Source organism: Zea mays, chromosome 5 (assembly GCF_902167145.1).
Source record: "Zea mays cultivar B73 chromosome 5, Zm-B73-REFERENCE-NAM-5.0, whole genome shotgun sequence".
In the NCBI taxonomy this organism is placed as follows: domain Eukaryota; kingdom Viridiplantae; phylum Streptophyta; class Magnoliopsida; order Poales; family Poaceae; genus Zea; species Zea mays.
Genome location: NC_050100.1, coordinates 24,551,791 through 24,570,612, shown reverse-complemented (window position 1 = coordinate 24,570,612; position 18,822 = coordinate 24,551,791). Strand labels below are relative to the sequence as shown.

General features: G+C 44.5%; 1 non-coding gene across 1 annotated transcript; it reads right to left on the bottom strand.

Moving 5' to 3' along the window:
• Positions 1-1,250: 1,250 nt before the first annotated feature.
• LOC111589417 (small nucleolar RNA Z247) lies at positions 1,251-1,390 on the bottom strand. Its single transcript, XR_004849842.1, has one exon. It is a non-coding gene; the product is annotated as a small nucleolar RNA Z247 (small nucleolar RNA).
• Positions 1,391-18,822: the final 17,432 nt, after the last annotated feature.

Here is an 18,822-nt window from a genome sequence, read left to right as displayed (position 1 = left end):
GCTGTTAAAAAAGCTTCATCCCAGAATTTTAAGGGAACATGGGCATGTGCAAGAAGGGCTAAACCTGTTTCCACGATGTGGTGATGCTTGCGTTCCGCGGAACCATTCTGTTGGTGCGTATGGGGGCAAGACACACGATGACCAATGCCAAGAGAACAAAAAAATTTATTGTGAACAGATTGATATTCCCCACACCAATCAGACTGCACAATTTTGATTTTAGTTTCCAATAGGCGTTTAACATGAGCTTGGAATTGCAAGAATATTTTAGCAACTTCAGAACGGTTATGCAATAGATATATCCAAGAAAACTTGCTAAAATCATCAATAAAACTTATATAGTATTTATATCCGCCAACAGACGTAGGAGCAGGGCCCCAAACATCAGAAAAGACCAACTCTAAAGGGCGAGTAGAGCGATGAGTGGATAAACTATAGGGTAATTGATGACTCTTAGCAAGCTGGCATGCATTACATACTGAGGAATCTAAGAGTTTGGAGTAAGGAATTTTATTAAGAAATAAGATAGACTGAACTACTTGGCTATAAGGATGGCCTAGCCTAGCATGCCAATGTGCGCGACTGGTGGATCTACTCATGAGAGCATGAGATAGGGTCTTGACATCGGCAGATGAGATAGGGTAGAGGCCACCTTCACAACGTCCTTCAAGAAGTTTGCTCCTTGTGTTGCGATCCTTAACCAAAAAAGACCATGGATGAAATTAAAAAAACACATCATTGTCACGTGTGAATTTATGAACGGATAAAAGGTTTTTGGTGATATTTGGAACGTGAAGAACATCACGAAGTGCAAGTGGGCGATCATTAGATTCAATTGAGGAATGACCAATATGTAGAATCTGCAAACCTGCACCATTGCTGACTTGGACCTGTTCTCCGCCATTGTAGCGTTCACGGATGGTCAAACGGTCAAGAGCACTGGTGATGTGATCCGTCGCCCCGGTGTCATTATACCAGTTTGTGTCAACCGTGTACGAAGTGGAGGCAACAACAGCCGAAGGGGGATCTTCATTGTAGGATTCATCATTCCTGTACCAGCACCGAACTGTTGTGTGGCCAGTCTTACCACAAATTTGGCAGATGGGCTGGAACGGGGAGCACCACCACGTCCCCGACTACGGCCACGACCACCACAGCCTCGACCATGATTACCATGTCCGCCACGCCTAGCGTAATTTGCAGACGAACCAATGTTCAGCTGCATGTCGGTGATATGCTGCAGTTGTCGAGCTTCGAACGCTAGGAGGTGTGCGAAGACATCATCAAGGGAAGCAGGCTCGGTTCTGGTGGTTAGCGACGTAACAAATGGATCATATTCAGCGGGAAGACCGGCGAGTAAATATGCAATCACCTCATCATCACACAGGATTTCATTGGCAACAGCAAGTTCAGTGGCGATGCCTTTTATCTTCCGAAAATAGTCAGCTGCCGAAAGATCATGCTTCTTCGCAGTGGCGAGCTGAACCCAAAGTTGTAGTGTTCGGGCCTTCGTGGAGGAGGAGAACTGGCGCTGCAGAGATTCCCAAACTTCCCTAGATGAGGTGGTCGTGATCACATCACGGAGAATGTCTTCCGTCATGGAAGATAGAAGCCCACTGAGGAGCTGCTGGTCGGCATCATACCACTTGATGAAGGCCGGATTCTGGACCATCTCGGCACCGGCTGTAGAAGACGACGCAACAACCGTCGGTGGTGCTGGCAGGGTGCCATCAAGAAACCCCATCAACTTTATGCTGCGGAGATATGAAAGGAGTTGGGCTCGCCAGAGTAGATAATTGGATTTGGTGAGACAGATGGTGATCGCATGATGCAGCAGTATGGTAGGAGGGGAAGGCATGTTGTTGGTCGAGTGAGACATGGTGGCAGGGGTGGAGGCGGAAGAAAAAGTTGAGATGATGGACATCTATTGAACCATTGGCTCCGGTACCATGTTAATATGGCTCAAGACTCGACACCTGAACATGGTGCCGATGTATTCTTTATATAGATGAGCCATGCATGGCTGTTACACGGTTGGAGAAAATCAGGGGGAGATATAGAGATGGAGACGCAGCTCCAAGAGGATAACAATCCTAGCTTATCCGATAAGCACAATATCTAATATCTTCTAATATGCACATTAAATGCGAGTATTCCCCACCTGTTTTCGTTCGCCTTTTGTCTTATCTGCCTAGGATCAGCTCGGGCGAGACAGACAGAGCGATGGTGAATTCGGGCAAGGCGGAGTTCTGCCTGAGGTGGGAGTCTCTCGGGGAGAGGCCTCAGATTAGGAGCTATATCTCAGCTGATTCCCCTCGGAGGTTATGTCCTTACTTCTCCTGAATGCGTCTTTCGTAGGGATAATCTGGGTACCTCTAATTATCACCCCCGACAGCATGTGTCGCTGCTGCTAGTATATGCAATGAATTGATGGCTTATGACTACTTTTCACTAGTACAATTTGGCTTTATACAAGCGGTAGGCTTTTTACATCACAGGCGGTTCGGTTAGAAAATCGCCTAGGATGTCCCAGGCTATTCGAACCGACTGTGATGTATTAGTATCACAAGCGGTTTTTGTTTAGGACCGCCTGTAGTGCTCTATTATTTTCACAAACGGACCCTAATGAAAAACCGCCTGTGATTATGATTTGATTACCATATTAATATTTTAATTTTTAACAGAAATATGAAATTACAATTTAAATGAATTAATATTTTAATTTTTAACAGAAATATGCAAATACAATTTAAATGAATTAACATTTAATTTTTAACAGAAATATGCAAATACAATTTAAATGAATTTTAATAGCACACATAGATAACTAGAGAGATTTTAAATTAATTGGAAACCACAATGCATAGTCGATCATACATGATAACAAATACATTTTAATTCATACAATTTTTCATGAACTACCATTTTTTTGCATGTATGGCTTTAAGTTCTTATCAATTTTTTTCCACACGCTTGATTCTCTCTGGACGGTTAAAGACGAACATCTCTTCATACTTATTGTATTCCTCATCTCCGTCTCCCACATTCTCAACTCCAACAATTTTTTGCTTTCCAGAAATAACTACATGCATCTTCTCATCTGCTGGATCGAGTACATAGAACACTTGTGCAACACATTCGGTGAGAACCCACGGGTCATCTTTATATCCTACTTTCTTTAAGTCTACTAGTGTGAGTCCGTAGTTATCCACTATGTGACAGAACCTCCCAAGTAATTAGACCCACCTATAGTTGTCCTTGTCCAACGGACTTCAGACAACCCTGTAGGTGCCCCTAAGTTACTTGACAAGCTCGGTATCTTTCCTTACCTCACCAGGAACATTTCACCCGTCTTGCAGACATTACAGAACATCGGAGATAAAGAAATGCGGAAGCGAATTACATAAACTTACATTTATTTCAAAAGCAAGCTTGAGTTATTTTATTACAGACCAGACTAAAAGTGAGTGCAGAGTAGTAATATTATACAAACCAGGGGAGGCACAGACTCCTCCCGATAAGCTATAAGCAAAAGATCCTAAGTGGAGGACCGAATCCTCCCGCACTTCAGTCTTGTTTTTCTTCTTTTGGAACCACCTTGGCACAGAAGCAGCAAAAGTCTGCTACTTCCTCACCTAAAAACAACGAAGGGATAAACCCTGAGTATGGAATTACTCAGCAAGTCTTACCCGACTAAAGAAAAGACTCTCAAGGGTATGCTGGTTATATGGGAGTCAAGGTAAGGCTTCTCAATAATCAAGGACTCTGTTTTGTAGAAATGCTTACTAAAGTGGATCCTTAAAAATCCAATTTTATTTGTCAAGTTAGGTAAAATTACCTGCACTAGAGTTCTTTCTACCCTAGTTCAATCACTGGTCCTGTACTAGCCAATTTCTCAACAAAAACCCTTTATCTTTAGTGGAATGCTACGTGTAAGTCAGTGGCCAAGTCTCCATAACCGCGGAGGTACGGCGATCCGAATCGATTATACTCAGCTGAGGATCTCCAATCAAACGACATATGTAGCACTTAACCCTTGCATATGTCAACCCGCCACCGGGGTTCTTAAGACCGGATCAGGTTCACGCAAACCGAGAGCACAGCTACACCACCGTCCAGCCTCTTTCCACGGAGGGTACACACTACTCTCGCCACCGCTCCACGCCCATTTCGTGTTATCTTATTCCGGCCTTAGTCTACCCGAGGCAAGGCTTACCCATGACGAGGCATGTGACCAGTTAAAGGGTCCTCGGTCAGCAGGCCTACATCGACAAGGTCCTTAATCGACTCAGACGGAGACACTACACCGAGACTCTCTTCTCGTGCAAGTCACCCGCCCGGTCTCAACTTAATTATTTCAAACCCAAAGTTTGGTACCTGGCAGAGGTACATCTTTTCCGATGTTGAACCCATCAAGGCCTTGATGGATCCACCATCAAATTTTATTTTCAAAAACATCCCACCCACTTTTGCCACATCATATTTTGTAAAAACAAAACCTTTTGTTTTTCTAAAGCAAAGCTAAGCATCAAAATCTTTTGTAAAATAGGTGATTAAGGAAGGTAATCAAATTCAAGGAAGGCAATGCAGGAATGGTTTTATCAAGCAACTCCTATCGCCTAATGCAGCAATCAAGTGAGAAAGATTTTAAAATAGCAAGGAAGGTAGCAAATGCACCGGGGCTTGCCTTCATTTACAGGTGATTCGGGTTCGGTTCCACAGATATCGAAGTAGAAACTATTTCCGGCCTGGGATTCCGAAGGTGGTGGTGTCCTGTCTTCGGGGACTTCTATCTCTTCTTCACGTTCTAATCATAACCATACATAAGTATAAGAATGGATGCCATGGGATGCTTATGAGGATGCAAAGATAGCATAAACTTATTATTTATGTCTTGAATACAACTTTCCTTCACGGAGTTCCGGGAACTTAGGGTTTCCGGAGTCGGTAAAGGAGTTCATAGGGCAGGGGGGGTGTTTTGGGGTTTGGTGATCAAACAAGGTCCAAATCAATTCAAACTCTACCCAAGGCTTCTAAATATTATGAGGAACTCATATAAAAATTTTGAGCATTTTTGGACTTACCAATTATTTTCTAAAAATCTATAACCAAGACTTTTAACCACTTTAAATACCTCAAAATTTCTTACTTCCACTAAAAATCACAAACTTATTTTTACTAAATTCTAGGGAAAATAACAAGCCTAGGAAAATTAGTTTCACAATTTTAGCATTTTTCTACATTTTTCTACATATTTCTAAAGCTCTGTTGTAAAAGAAAAAGGAAAATGTTCCAACAGTGATGGGCTAGATTCAGCCCAGCGGCCCAGTTCCAGGGAGGAAAGGCGCCCGCGCGCCCGCGCGCCCTGGCGGTTTTGCGCAGAGACCCTCACGTCTTTGTCTAACAGCGAACGAGCCCTTTCACTATTTTGAGGAGTCACTGACACTTCACAAAAAGACCCTCCGGTTTCTATCTATTCACGATTTGAAGTCCACGACGCCGTTCAAGCGTGGCCGTGCTCCGGCGAGCATCTACGCCGGCCAATTAGGGCAACGGCAGGGTCCTCCGAGCAGCGGACACGGAATTAACACTACCCCGACCATTTTCCCCAACCCAATTGCACAAATAGTGAGCTATCAAGCTCTGTCCGCGTGAACCGAATGGGTGGCGGACAGTTGATCATGTTCCTGGTGATTGGTGAGCTCGCAGTTCAAATTGGTGGTTCAGCGAGCATCGAAGGCATGTGAGAAAGCTTAAACGAGGAAGCAGGGGACAGGAGCTGACCGGAGTTGGGCTGGCGACGGTGAGTTTGGTTTCACAGTGGCGGAAGCTTGAATTGGGGGAAACACCGAATTCAAGCAGATGAGTGGATGATTGTGGCCGATTAGCGGTGGTTAGCTAGCGGACTACCTCACGGAGCTGGACACGGGCTCAATTTATAGGGAGGATGGGCGGTGGTGCTCAATTTGGATGAAGATGTGCGGCGGCCGGAGATAGGGAAGAACCCTGGGCGCGGTGAATACGTGTCCAGAGGCGTGGCAATCTCCCCGGCGACGATGGGACGGCCCAAGGGAGTCACGGCGACACGGTAGAAAGCTAGGCCACGCGGCGTAATGCCGGGAAGCGGCGGTTCTCCGGCGAGCTAATCTGCTCCAGCCGCAAAGAGGGAGAGAGGACCACGGGGGTCACCGGAGTGATCGCCAGCGCACGGGCGGTGAAGATCTTTTACCCCACGAGGTTATCCATTAGTTATGAGCGCGAATCCGGACGGCGGCAGCACGAATCACGGCGGAGGAAGCCGTCGGCGGTGAGGACAGCCGCGCTGGCGGTCTGATCCTCAACAGAGCACTGTACCATGGAGAACACCAATGCAGAGCGACTGACAGAGCACAATGGAGCTTCATTTTCTCCAGTTTTTATGTGGAACCAATGTCAACTTTTTGCAGCAAAGTTATAGAGCTATAATCCATCTATCATTTTGCTACAATGTGTATTCGCAAAAGGTCACTGGATCCAAATCAAAATCGAGCTCAAAGTTCACCTCATAACACTGTAACTCTGAAATTCAAACTTCAAGCAGTCTGACAGCCCATCTTTGATTGGGTTTTTCTCCCAATTTCACATAAGACCATGGCTTGAATCCTTAAACAAAGTTGTTCCCCTAAGATTGATCTTCAACTTTGATGTAGTCACCTATCATGAATTCTCACTATTTTGAAAGCTACACAGCCCCAAAGTTGGGCCTACAACCCTGTTTTCAGACTTAGCATAGGAATCAAAATCAAGGTCCTTTTTGCAAATGGGTCCAAAACCTAGGGTTTGGCTTTCAAGTCCACATATTTGTGAACCAATTGACTTCAAATACTTATTTGGTTTGGTTTTTGCACTTTAGCCCAAAAGTGGGCTAATTTTGCATATAAGTCCCTAGGGTTTGGTTTCAGGGTTTTCCAGGGTTCCAATTAGGGTTTCTGGTATCCCAGGGGTATAAAAGTGATTCAAGTTTGTTCTTGGGGTCATTTTATGACTTTTACCCTAAAGCTTTTAGGTTTTCTTAACTTGGGTTAAGTTTTACCCCTTTAATCACTATTTAGGGTTAAGTCCATTAACCAGGGTTTCATTTGCAAAAACATTAAAACAATACAACTTGTTTGAAATTTTTGCCTAGTGAATGCACTCTAGGTGTGTCACACATATGCAATGCCAATGCTTATGATGCCATGCTCAAGTTTTAGTTATAGTAACACCAGGGGTGTTACATCCTTCCCCCCATAAAAGAATCTCGTCCCGAGATTAAAAGTCCTAGGGTAAGTAATGGTAAAGGAAACACATCACATTTTTATTTCCTTATTTTTGGTACAAGACAGGGGTGATGTGGGGGTCACTTCTTCATTACACAGCTATACTGACTTTACAATTTACATGAGGCTAGAAAGCCTGGGAAATTCTTATCTAAAAAGTCTTGGGTTTCCCATGTAGCCTCATCTTCAGAATGCTGGTTCCACTGTATCTTGTAGATCTTGAGAGTCTTTCTTCGGGTAACCCTGTCCTTTTGATCCAGAACTCGAATAGGATGTTCCGAGTATGTTAAATCTGGTTCCAGGACAACATCAGTCACTTCAACGGTTCGATCAGGAACCCGAAGACACTTCTTCAATTGTGACACATGGAACACATTATGCACAGCAGACAATGTTTCGGGGAGTTGAAGTCGGTATGCCACTGGTCCACATTGCTCAAGCACCAGGAATGGACCAATGTACCTGGGTGCAAGTTTCCCTTTAACCCCGAAACGCGATACACCTTTCATTGGTGAGACATTCAGGTAAACATAGTCTCCTTCCAGGAAATATAAGGGCCTTCGCCGTTTGTCTGCATAACTCTTTTGACGAGCTTGTGCCTTCTTCATATTATAAATAATTTTCTGAACCTTTTCTTCGGCCTCCTTTACCATATCAGGCCTAAAGAAGCATCTTTCACCAGGTTCAGACCAATTTAGCGGAGTTCGACACCGACGTCCATATAAAGCTTCAAAGGGTGCCATCTTAATACTTTCTTGATAACTGTTATTGTATGAAAATTCCGCTAAGGGCAAACATTCATCCCATTTTGGTGAGAAGTCCAGGACACATGCCCGTAGCATATCTTCAAGTATTTGGTTCACTCTCTCAGTCTGTCCGCTGGTTTGAGGATGATAGGCCGAACTGTGGAGTAACTTAGTACCCAAGGAGTTGTGAAGTGCTTCCCAAAACTTGGCTACAAATTGAGGTCCACGATCCGACACGATGGTCTTTGGAACACCATGCAGACTAAGAATACGAGCAATGTACAATTGGGCGTAGACAGTAACCGGGGAATTTGTCTTGACTGGCAGAAAGTGAGCAATCTTTGTAAGCCGATCGACAATCACCCAAATAGAGTCATACCCTTTCATCGTCCTGGGCAGTCCCACAATAAAGTCCATACTGATGTCTTCCCATTTCCATGTTGGGATTGGCAAAGATTGTAATGGACCAGCAGTTTCCATGTGTATGGCCTTGACACGTCTGCAAGTGTCACACTTAGCCACATAGCGTGCAATTTCGATTTTCATCTTCGTCCACCAATAATGTTGCTTTAAGTCTTGATACATCTTAGTGCTTCCGGGATGAATAGAATAACGTCTAAGATGTGCTTCATCAAGAATTTGCTGGCGGAGCTCTTCGTTCTTTGGCACTACTATGCGGTTTTTGAACCATATCACACCTTGATCGTCTTCCTTGAAACATTGGGCCACTCCAGCCCTTATTTTCTCTCGATTGTGCTTCATACCCAGATTATCTTTTTGAGCATCAATTATCCTTTGCAAAATGATTGACTCAAGCTTTAGCTGATTTAAAGTCCCTTGTTGGATGATCCCCAGGTTTAATTTTTCCATTTCTTGACACAGAGTGTTCTCGGAGGTCTTCGCCATAAGACAGTGGCAGGAAGTCTTACGACTCAATGCATCTGCCACTACATTGGCTTTGCCTGGGTGATAATGGATCTCCAGTTCATAGTCTTTAATGAGCTCAAGCCATCGTCTTTGCCTCATATTTAACTCTGACTGGGTGAAGATGTACTTCAAACTTTTATGATCTGTATATATGTGACAGATATTACCCAGCAGATAGTGACGCCAAATCTTTAGGGCATGAACCACAGCAGCTAGCTCCATATCATGAGTTGGATAGTGCTCCTCATGTCGGCGCAACTGCTTTGAAGCATACGCAATTACTCGGCCCTCTTGCATCAGTACACAGCCGAGTCCACTGCCAGACGCATCACAATAGACGTCAAAAGGTTTAGTGATGTCCGGTTGGGCCAATACCGGAGCAGTGGTCAATAGTGTCTTCAGTTGCTCAAAGGCTTCGTTACACTTAGAAGACCAATTGAACTTAATGTCATTCTTTAATAAACTTGTGATTGGCTTCACAAGCTTAGAAAAATCTGGTATGAATCTGCGATAATACCCAGCTAGTCCAAGAAAACTCCGGACTTGGTGAACAGTTGTTGGGGGTTTCCACTCCAGAATATCTTTGACCTTGCTAGGATCTACCGCAATTCCTTTAGCCGATAACACGTGCCCCAAAAATTGAATTTCTTCCAGCCAGAACGCGCACTTGCTGAACTTGGCATATAGCTGGTGTTCCCTTAGGCGCGTCAATACAATCCGTAGATGCTGAGCATGGTCCTCTTCATTCTTAGAATATATCAATATATCATCGATGAAGACTACCACGAACTTGTCCAACTCGGGCATAAACACCGAGTTCATCAAATAGGTGAAGTGGGCAGGAGCATTTGTGAGCCCGAAAGACATGACCAGATATTCAAACAATCCATACCGCGTAGTAAACGCGGTCTTCGGTATATCCTCGGGCCGAATACGGATTTGATGATAGCCCGACCTGAGATCAATTTTAGAAAATACCCTCGCCCCAGTCAGTTGATCAAATAAGATATCGATCCTTGGAAGAGGGTACTTATTCTTGATGGTGACCTCATTTAGGGGTCGATAATCCACGCACATTCGCAAGGTTTGATCCTTCTTCTTAACAAAAATGGCGGGACAACCCCATGGGGACGAGCTTGGCCGGATGAATCCCTTATTCAGTAGATCTTGTAATTGAATCTTCAGTTCCGCCAACTCATTAGGGGGCATACTGTACGATCTTCGGGAGATGGGAGCCGTACCGGGCTTTAGCTCAATTACGAATTCTACATCTCTTTCAGGGGGCAGTCCAGGCAAATCTTCCGGAAATACATCTGGAAACTCACATACTACCGGAATGTTCTTGATCTCCGGTACAATGGCTTCATATACTCTACCAGAAGCTTTGGCTGGATTGGTTGCGGGGAGAGTCAAAAGAATCTCTTCTTGGTTATAGCTCAACCTGACGGTTCTGAGTTCAGTGTTGAGAATTGCCTTGTGTTGGGTTAACCAATTCATACCCAAGATTACATCTATATCCTAGCCCTTCAGAACAATCATGTTAGCAGGAAAGTTCCGTCCGGCCATTGTTACTGGCACTCCATAGGCCACTTCTCTAGTATAAATGTGTCCCCCAGGTGAATGAATTTTAAATCCCTCCTTTGATTCATGGTATGCAATATGATGTTGCTCCACAAATTTCTTGCTAATGAATGTATGTGAAGCACCAGAATCAAAAAGAATAATTGCTGGGTGACTGGCCACGGGAAACGTACCCATCATCACCGGCTCTCCTTCCGGTGTAGTAGCCACTTGAGTGTAATATACACGCCCTGTCTTCTTTGTATTCTTCCCCACAGCATTCCCTTTGGGCTGAGCTGATTTCACAGATCCTTGCGAAGCATTTGATTGATTTTGCCTAGGATATGGGCAGTCTTTGATGAAGTGTCCCGACTTGCCGCAATTAAAACACCCAGTTGAAGAACTAGGCAAGGCAGGGAATCGAGTGCCTGGGGCACCCGGCTGTCTTGGGGTAGTGGGGGTATTGTTGGGACGGATAATGATAGGCTGTTTGAAGGGGAATGAGGGTGGACGAGAAAAAGTGCGATTTTGGCTTGAAGGTCGGATCACAAACCGTTGCTTCTTCGCCTGGCCCTGATTAGGCCTCTCACCACCGAATCCCTTATTCTTCCCAGAATTTGTGTATTTTGCTTCAACAGATAAGGTTGTGCTGACAGCCTTTCCATACGTGAGATCTATGCATGTGGCCATTTTCCTTTGTAGCCGATCATTTAGTCCCCGCATAAAATAGTTCTTCTTCTTTAAATCAGTATTCACCTGGTCGATGGCATACTGCGACAGGTGATTGAATTTGTTGAGATATTGGTTGACAGTATCTCCACCTTGTTGTAACTTCATAAATTCCTCTTGTTTCATATGCAGCACTCCTTCGGGGATGTAGTGTTCACGGAAGGCTGCTTTAAACTCATCCCAGGTGATTTGATGGTTGACAGGTTGAATAGCCACGAAATTTCCCCACCAGGTACTGGCAGGACCACGGAGTTGTTGTGCTGCAAATAACGGCTTCTGCGTCTCTGAGCAACGGAGAAGACCAAACTTTTGCTCAATAACCCGAATCCACTCATCAGCTTCTAGGGGATCTTCTGCCTTGACGAATAGAGGTGGACGAGTTTCCGAGAAATCCAGATAGGTAGTCTCACGAGGGCCTTGCGGATAACCTCTTCCCGCCTGCTGCTGGAATTGCTGCTGACCCGCCATTTCCCTAAGGAAGCGGGTATTGTCTGCGGTGGCATTCACCAAGGCGGCAATCGCCTCGGCTAACGTGGGAGGAACTGGAGGTGGGTTTGGGGTAACATCCCTGCCCCCAGAAGTTCCGGCTGCGTCCTGTCCTCGAGTCCTGGTCGGCATCTGTGGCAAAAACATTTGAAGTAAACATAATGTGCCAGAGAAAACCTTCCATTTTACATTACTATAAAAAGTAATGATACATACTCGATATTACATAACAGGATACAATACCCATTATACAAAAGTTCAACCTATTATACAACAGTACACCCTACAATACACTACTCTACTTCTATTACACCATTATTCCTGCTTTCCATTAGTCTTGGCGGCTTCATCGTCAGGTGTGGGAGTCCAGACGTCAACCAACCTCAAAGAAGGAGGGGGCTCAAAAAGGTCTAGCTCCCCACCCAGCGCACGTCCCGCAACGTGAGATGGTCCGGCTTCCGCCTCAGTAGGTTGTGCAGGCTCACTTGGGTGTAATTGTGAGTATAGTATATGGACTTCCTCGTGCAACGTTTTGCAGTAAACCTGCAGGTCATCGACAGTCGAGCTAAGTTCTTTAATTTGGGCCTGAGCCCTTGCTTCCTTAGCACACATTAGCAAACGAGACTGTACGGCCCAGTCAAGTGCTAAGTCTCGATCAGCGAGCTGATCCTGCAGATGTCGGATGTCCCTTCGTAGTTCATTGATTCTATCTCCGTCGGCGACCCAAGCATCAGTCCTATGTTGCAGCGCTGCTTGAAGTCGACTCACTCGGGCTTCAAGGTCTCCGATGGGGTCGTTACTTCCACTGCTACTGCTTTCATGTCTGGGAGCCAATTGATGCCGAGGCACCCCAATTGGTCCCGTAGACTTGCGTGCCGTTAGCCTGGTGCGTGGCGGCATCTTTTCTAAGGGGGAAAATGTTATTAGTATAGTGCTTAGCATGATGCATGTATAATTACAGAATCAACCTTAGTCGATTCAACCTTCTATACGTTGCACTCTTCCTATCTGGTCTTTAAAATAGACTCTTCAGAATACTTAGGTAAGAAGGGAAAAGAATTTTTTTTTAGGTAAGACTTTGGAAACTCCTTTTGAAGATGCCTCATAATATCTGCAAAGCAGGGCTACGCTCCGATACCAGCTGTGACAGAACCTCCCAAGTAATTAGGCCCACCTATAGTTGTCCTTGTCCAACAGACTTCAGACAACCCTGTAGGTGCCCCTAAGTTACTTGACAAGCTCGGTATCTTTCCTTACCTCACCAGGAACATTTCACCCATCTTGCAGACATTACAGAACATCGGAGATAAAGAAATGCGGAAGCGAATTACATAAACTTACATTTATTTCAAAAGCAAGCTTGAGTTATTTTATTACAGACCAGACTAAAAGTGAGTGCAGAGTAGTAATATTATACAAACCAGGGGAGGCACAGACTCCTCCCGATAAGCTATAAGCAAAAGATCCTAAGTGGAGGACCGAATCCTCCCGCACTTCAGTCTTGTTTTTCTTCTTTTGGAACCACCTTGGCACAGAAGCAGCAAAAGTCTGCTACTTCCTCACCTAAAAACAACGAAGGGATAAACCCTGAGTATGGAATTACTCAGCAAGTCTTACCCGACTAAAGAAAAGACTCTCAAGGGTATGCTGGTTATATGGGAGTCAAGGTAAGGCTTCTCAATAATCAAGGACTCTGTTTTGCAGAAATGCTTACTAAAGTGGATCCTTAAAAATCCAATTTTATTTGTCAAGTTAGGTAAAATTACCTGCACTAGAGTTCTTTCTACCCTAGTTCAATCACTGGTCCTGTACTAGCCAATTTCTCAACAAAAAACCTTTATCTTTAGTGGAATGCTACATGTAAGTCAGTGGCCAAGTCTCCATAACCGCGGAGGTACGGCGATCCGAATCGATTATACTCAGCTGAGGATCTCCAATCAAACGACATATGTAGCACTTAACCCTTGCATATGTCAACCCGCCACCGGGGTTCTTAAGACCGGATCAGGTTCACGCAAACCGAGAGCACAGCTACACCACCGTCCAGCCTCTTGCCACGGAGGGTACACGCTACTCTCGCCACCGCTCCACGCCCATTTCGTGTTATCTTATTCTGGCCTTAGTCTACCCGAGGCAAGGCTTACCCATGACGAGGCATGTGACCAGTTAAAGGGTCCTCGGTCAGCAGGCCTACATCGACAAGGTCCTTAATCGACTCAGACGGAGACACTACACCGAGACTCTCTTCTCGTGCAAGTCACCCGCCCGGTCTCAACTTAATTATTTCAAACCCAAAGTTTGGTACCTGGCAGAGGTACATCTTTTCCGATGTTAAACCCATCAAGGCCTTGATGGATCCACCATCAAATTTTATTTTCAAAAACATCCCACCCACTTTTGCCACATCATATTTTGTAAAAACAAAACCTTTTGTTTTTCTAAAGCAAAGCTAAGCATCAAAATCTTTTGTAAAATAGGTGATTAAGGAAGGTAATCAAATTCAAGGAAGGCAATGCAGGAATGGTTTTATCAAGCAACTCCTATCACCTAATGCAGCAATCAAGTGAGAAAGATTTTAAAATAGCAAGGAAGGTAGCAAATGCACCGGGGCTTGCCTTCGTTTACAGGTGATTCGGGTTCGGTTCCACAGATATCGAAGTAGAAACTATTTCCGGCCTGGGATTCCGAAGGTGGTGGTGTCCTGTCTTCGGGGACTTCTATCTCTTCTTCATGTTCTAATCATAACCATACATAAGTATAAGAATGGATGCCATGGGATGCTCATGAGGATGCAAAGATAGCATAAACTTATTATTTATGTCTTGAATACAACTTTCCTTCACGGAGTTCCGGGAACTTAGGGTTTCCGGAGTCGGTAAAGGAGTTCATAGGGCAGGGGGGTGTTTTGGGGTTTGGTGATCAAACAAGGTCCAAATCAATTCAAACTCTACCCAAGGCTTCTAAATATTATGAGGAACTCATATAAAAATTTTGAGCATTTTTGGACTTACCAATTATTTTCTAAAAATCTATAACCAAGACTTTTAACCACTTTAAATACCTCAAAATTTCTTACTTCCACTAAAAATCACAAACTTATTTTTACTAAATTCTAGGGAAAATAACAAGCCTAGGAAAATTAGTTTCACAATTTTAGCATTTTTCTACATATTTCTACATATTTCTAAAGCTCTGCTGTAAAAGAAAAAGGAAAATGTTCCAACAGTGATGGGCTAGATTCAGCCCAGCGACCGAGTTCCAGGGAGGAAAGGCGCCCGCTCGCTCGCGCGCCCTGGCGGTTTTGCGCAGAGACCCTCGCGTCTTTGTCTAACAGCGAACGAGCCCTTTCACTATTTTGAGGAGTCACTGACACTTCACAAAAAGACCCTCCGGTTTCTATCTATTCACGATTTGAAGTCCACGACGCCGTTCAAGCGTGGCCGTGCTCCGGCGAGCATCTACGCCGGCCAATTAGGGCAACGGCAGGGTCCTCCGAGCAGCGGACACGGAATTAACACTACCCCGACCATTTTCCCCAACCCAATTGCACAAATAGTGAGCTATCAAGCTCTGTCCGCGTGAACCGAATGGGTGGCGGACAGTTGATCATGTTCCTGGTGATTGGTGAGCTCGCAGTTCAAATTGGTGGTTCAGCGAGCATCGAAGGCATGTGAGAAAGCTTAAACGAGGAAGCAGGGGACAGGAGCTGACCGGAGTTGGGCTGGCGACGGTGAGTTTGGTTTCACAGTGGCGGAAGCTTGAATTGGGGGAAACACCGAATTCGAGCAGATGAGTGGATGATTGTGGCCGATAGCGGTGGTTAGCTAGCGGACTACCTCACGGAGCTGGACACGGGCTCAATTTATAGGGAGGATGGGCGGTGGTGCTCAATTTGGATGAAGATGTGCGGCGGCCGGAGATAGGGAAGAACCCTGGGCGCGGTGAATACGTGTCCAGAGGCGTGGCAATCTCCCCGGCGACGATGGGACGGCCCAAGGGAGTCACGGCGACACGGTAGAAAGCTAGGCCATGCGGCGTAATGCCGGGAAGCGGCGGTTCTCCGGCGAGCTAATCTGCTCCAGCCGCAAAGAGGGAGAGAGGACCACGGGGGTCACCGGAGTGATCGCCAGCGCACGGGCGGTGAAGATCTTTTACCCCACGAGGTTATCCATTAGTTATGAGCGCGAATCCGGACGGCGGCAGCACGAATCACGGCGGAGGAAGCCGTCGGCGGTGAGGACAGCCGCGCTGGCGGTCTGATCCTCAACAGAGCACTGTACCATGGAGAACACCAATGCAGAGCGACTGACAGAGCACAATGGAGCTTCATTTTCTCCAGTTTTTATGTGGAACCAATGTCAACTTTTTGCAGCAAAGTTATAGAGCTATAATCCATCTATCATTTTGCTACAATGTGTATTCGCAAAAGGTCACTGGATCCAAATCAAAATCGAGCTCAAAGTTCACCTCATAACACTGTAACTCTGAAATTCAAACTTCAAGCAGTCTGACAGCCCATCTTTGATTGGGTTTTTCTCCCAATTTCACATAAGACCATGGCTTGAATCCTTAAACAAAGTTGTTCCCCTAAGATTGATCTTCAACTTTGATGTAGTCACCTATCATGAATTCTCACTATTTTGAAAGCTACACAACCCCAAAGTTGGGCCTACAACCCTGTTTTCAGACTTAGCATAGGAATCAAAATCAAGGTCCTTTTTGCAAATGGGTCCAAAACCTAGGGTTTGGCTTTCAAGTCCACATATTTGTGAACCAATTGACTTCAAATACTTATTTGGCTTGGTTTTTGCACTTTAGCCCAAAAGTGGGCTAATTTTGCATATAAGTCCCTAGGGTTTGGTTTCAGGGTTTTCCAGGGTTCCAATTAGGGTTTCTGGTATCCCAGGGGTATAAAAGTGATTCAAGTTTGTTCTTGGGGTCATTTTATGACTTTTACCCTAAAGCTTTTAGGTTTTCTTAACTTGGGTTAAGTTTTACCCCTTTAATCACTATTTAGGGTTAAGTCCATTAACCAGGGTTTCATTTGCAAAAACATTAAAACAATACAACTTGTTTGAAATTTTTGCCTAGTGAATGCACTCTAGGTGGGTCACACATATGCAATGCCAATGCTTATGATGCCATGCTCAAGTTTTAGTTATAGTAACACCAGGGGTGTTACACACTATCACCCCCACAGGATGTTGTACCCATTGGCACTTAAATAAGGGTATTTTCATGCTTGGGCCATAGTCAAGTTCCCATATTTCCTCTATGAATCCAAAATATGTGGTCTTCTGTCCATGTAGGTCAAAAGCATCGATACGAACACCGCTATTTTGTACAACACTTTTCATGTCTTTTGATTTAGTGTAGAATGTGTACCCATTGATGTCATATGCTTGCCATGATGTCACAAAACACGATGGCCCAGAAGCCAAATTCTTCATTGTTTTCTCTTCCATAGAGTCCGAATGGGATGTTTTTGTCCATTAACCATTCGCTGAAACGATGTTTGTGCTCCCTCATGATCCAGTCCTCTGTGCGGTTCTGATTTTCTTTACGAAGCTCATCCAGGTGTTCCTCTATGTAAGGCTCGGCTATCGTGAGATGTTGTAGTACACTACCATGAGCACAATGTACTAGCTTGTAATCCTCAACGCGAAAAGTTTTCCTGCCCATTCTCCCTCTCCCACATAGTTTACCCTCATGTTTAGGTACAGGCACACCTATCATTGTTCTATCACTGATGTAATCTATACAGCTCTCAATCACTTCTTCTGTAGTGTATCCCTCCATGATTGAACCCTCTGGGTGAGCGCGATTTCGCACATAACCTTTTAATACTCCCAGGTATCGCTCCAACTAAAACATATGATGTAAATATAGTGGCCCTAATATTTTTATCTGATCCACGAGATGTATGATTAGGTGTACTTGCATATCAAAAAATGATGGAGGAAAACACATTTCAAGCTTGCACGTAGTCTCGATGATGTATGCCTTTAGATAGTCCAAGTCTTCTAAAGCTATTACTTTTTATGAAACCGCATTGAAAAAGTAACACAAGCGTGTGATGACAACTTTGACATGCTCTGTTTCGAGGGCTCTTACCGCAATTGGGAGGAACACCGTCATCATCACATGGCAGTCATGAGAGTTGTAGCCAAATAGAGACAAGTCCTTCATCCTGACTAGTTTGCTGATATTGGACGAGAAACCTATAGGCACTTTGACCCACGCAAACATTTGCAAATCTGTGTTCTCTCCTCAACTGACAAGTTGTAGCTAGCTGGGGGGAGGTAAGGCTTCCCTTTGCCACTATCCACTGGATGAAGTTCCAGTCTGATTTGAAGATCTACTAGATCATTGCGTGATTTAAGTCCGTCCTTTGTCTTACTCGGCATGCCCAGCAAGGTTCCAATGATGCTGTCAAAAACATTCTTTGTTACATGCATCAAATCAATGTTGTGGCAAATTTCCATATCCTTCCAGTATGGGAGGTACTTGAAAAAAATTGATTGCTTCTTGAAAGTTGTGTAAGTTGAAGGGTTAGTTCTCTTTCTCTTTTCTCCTTTGTTTTTTCCCTTTCCGAATACAACATGAATGTTCTTTACAATTTCAAAAACAAGTTTCCCACTATAAGGCTTTGGTGCACCTTCACTTTCCAGTTCATTGTTAAATTCCTCTTTCATCTTTTGGTACTTATGCTGCTTCATCAAGAACCGTCTGTATCCCATGAACACCAACTTCTTGGATGATTTAAGGTACATGGAAGCAGTTCCATCGATGCACACTACACAACCATTCTTTCCTTTAGTCTTTTGCCTTGATAGTGTGGCGCCACCGGGAGAATCATGGATGGTAACAAATATAATTGCTCTTAAGTTGAAATACTCATGGCAATACTCATCCCATATTCTAACTCCTTCATTCCAGAGCTTTGTCATATCTTCCATAAGAGGTTCTAGGAACACATCAATATCAACACCAGCTGATTTCAGACCTTGAATAAGAATAGTCAATATAATATACTTTCTTTTGTGACACAGCCATGATGGAAGGTTGTACGTCGT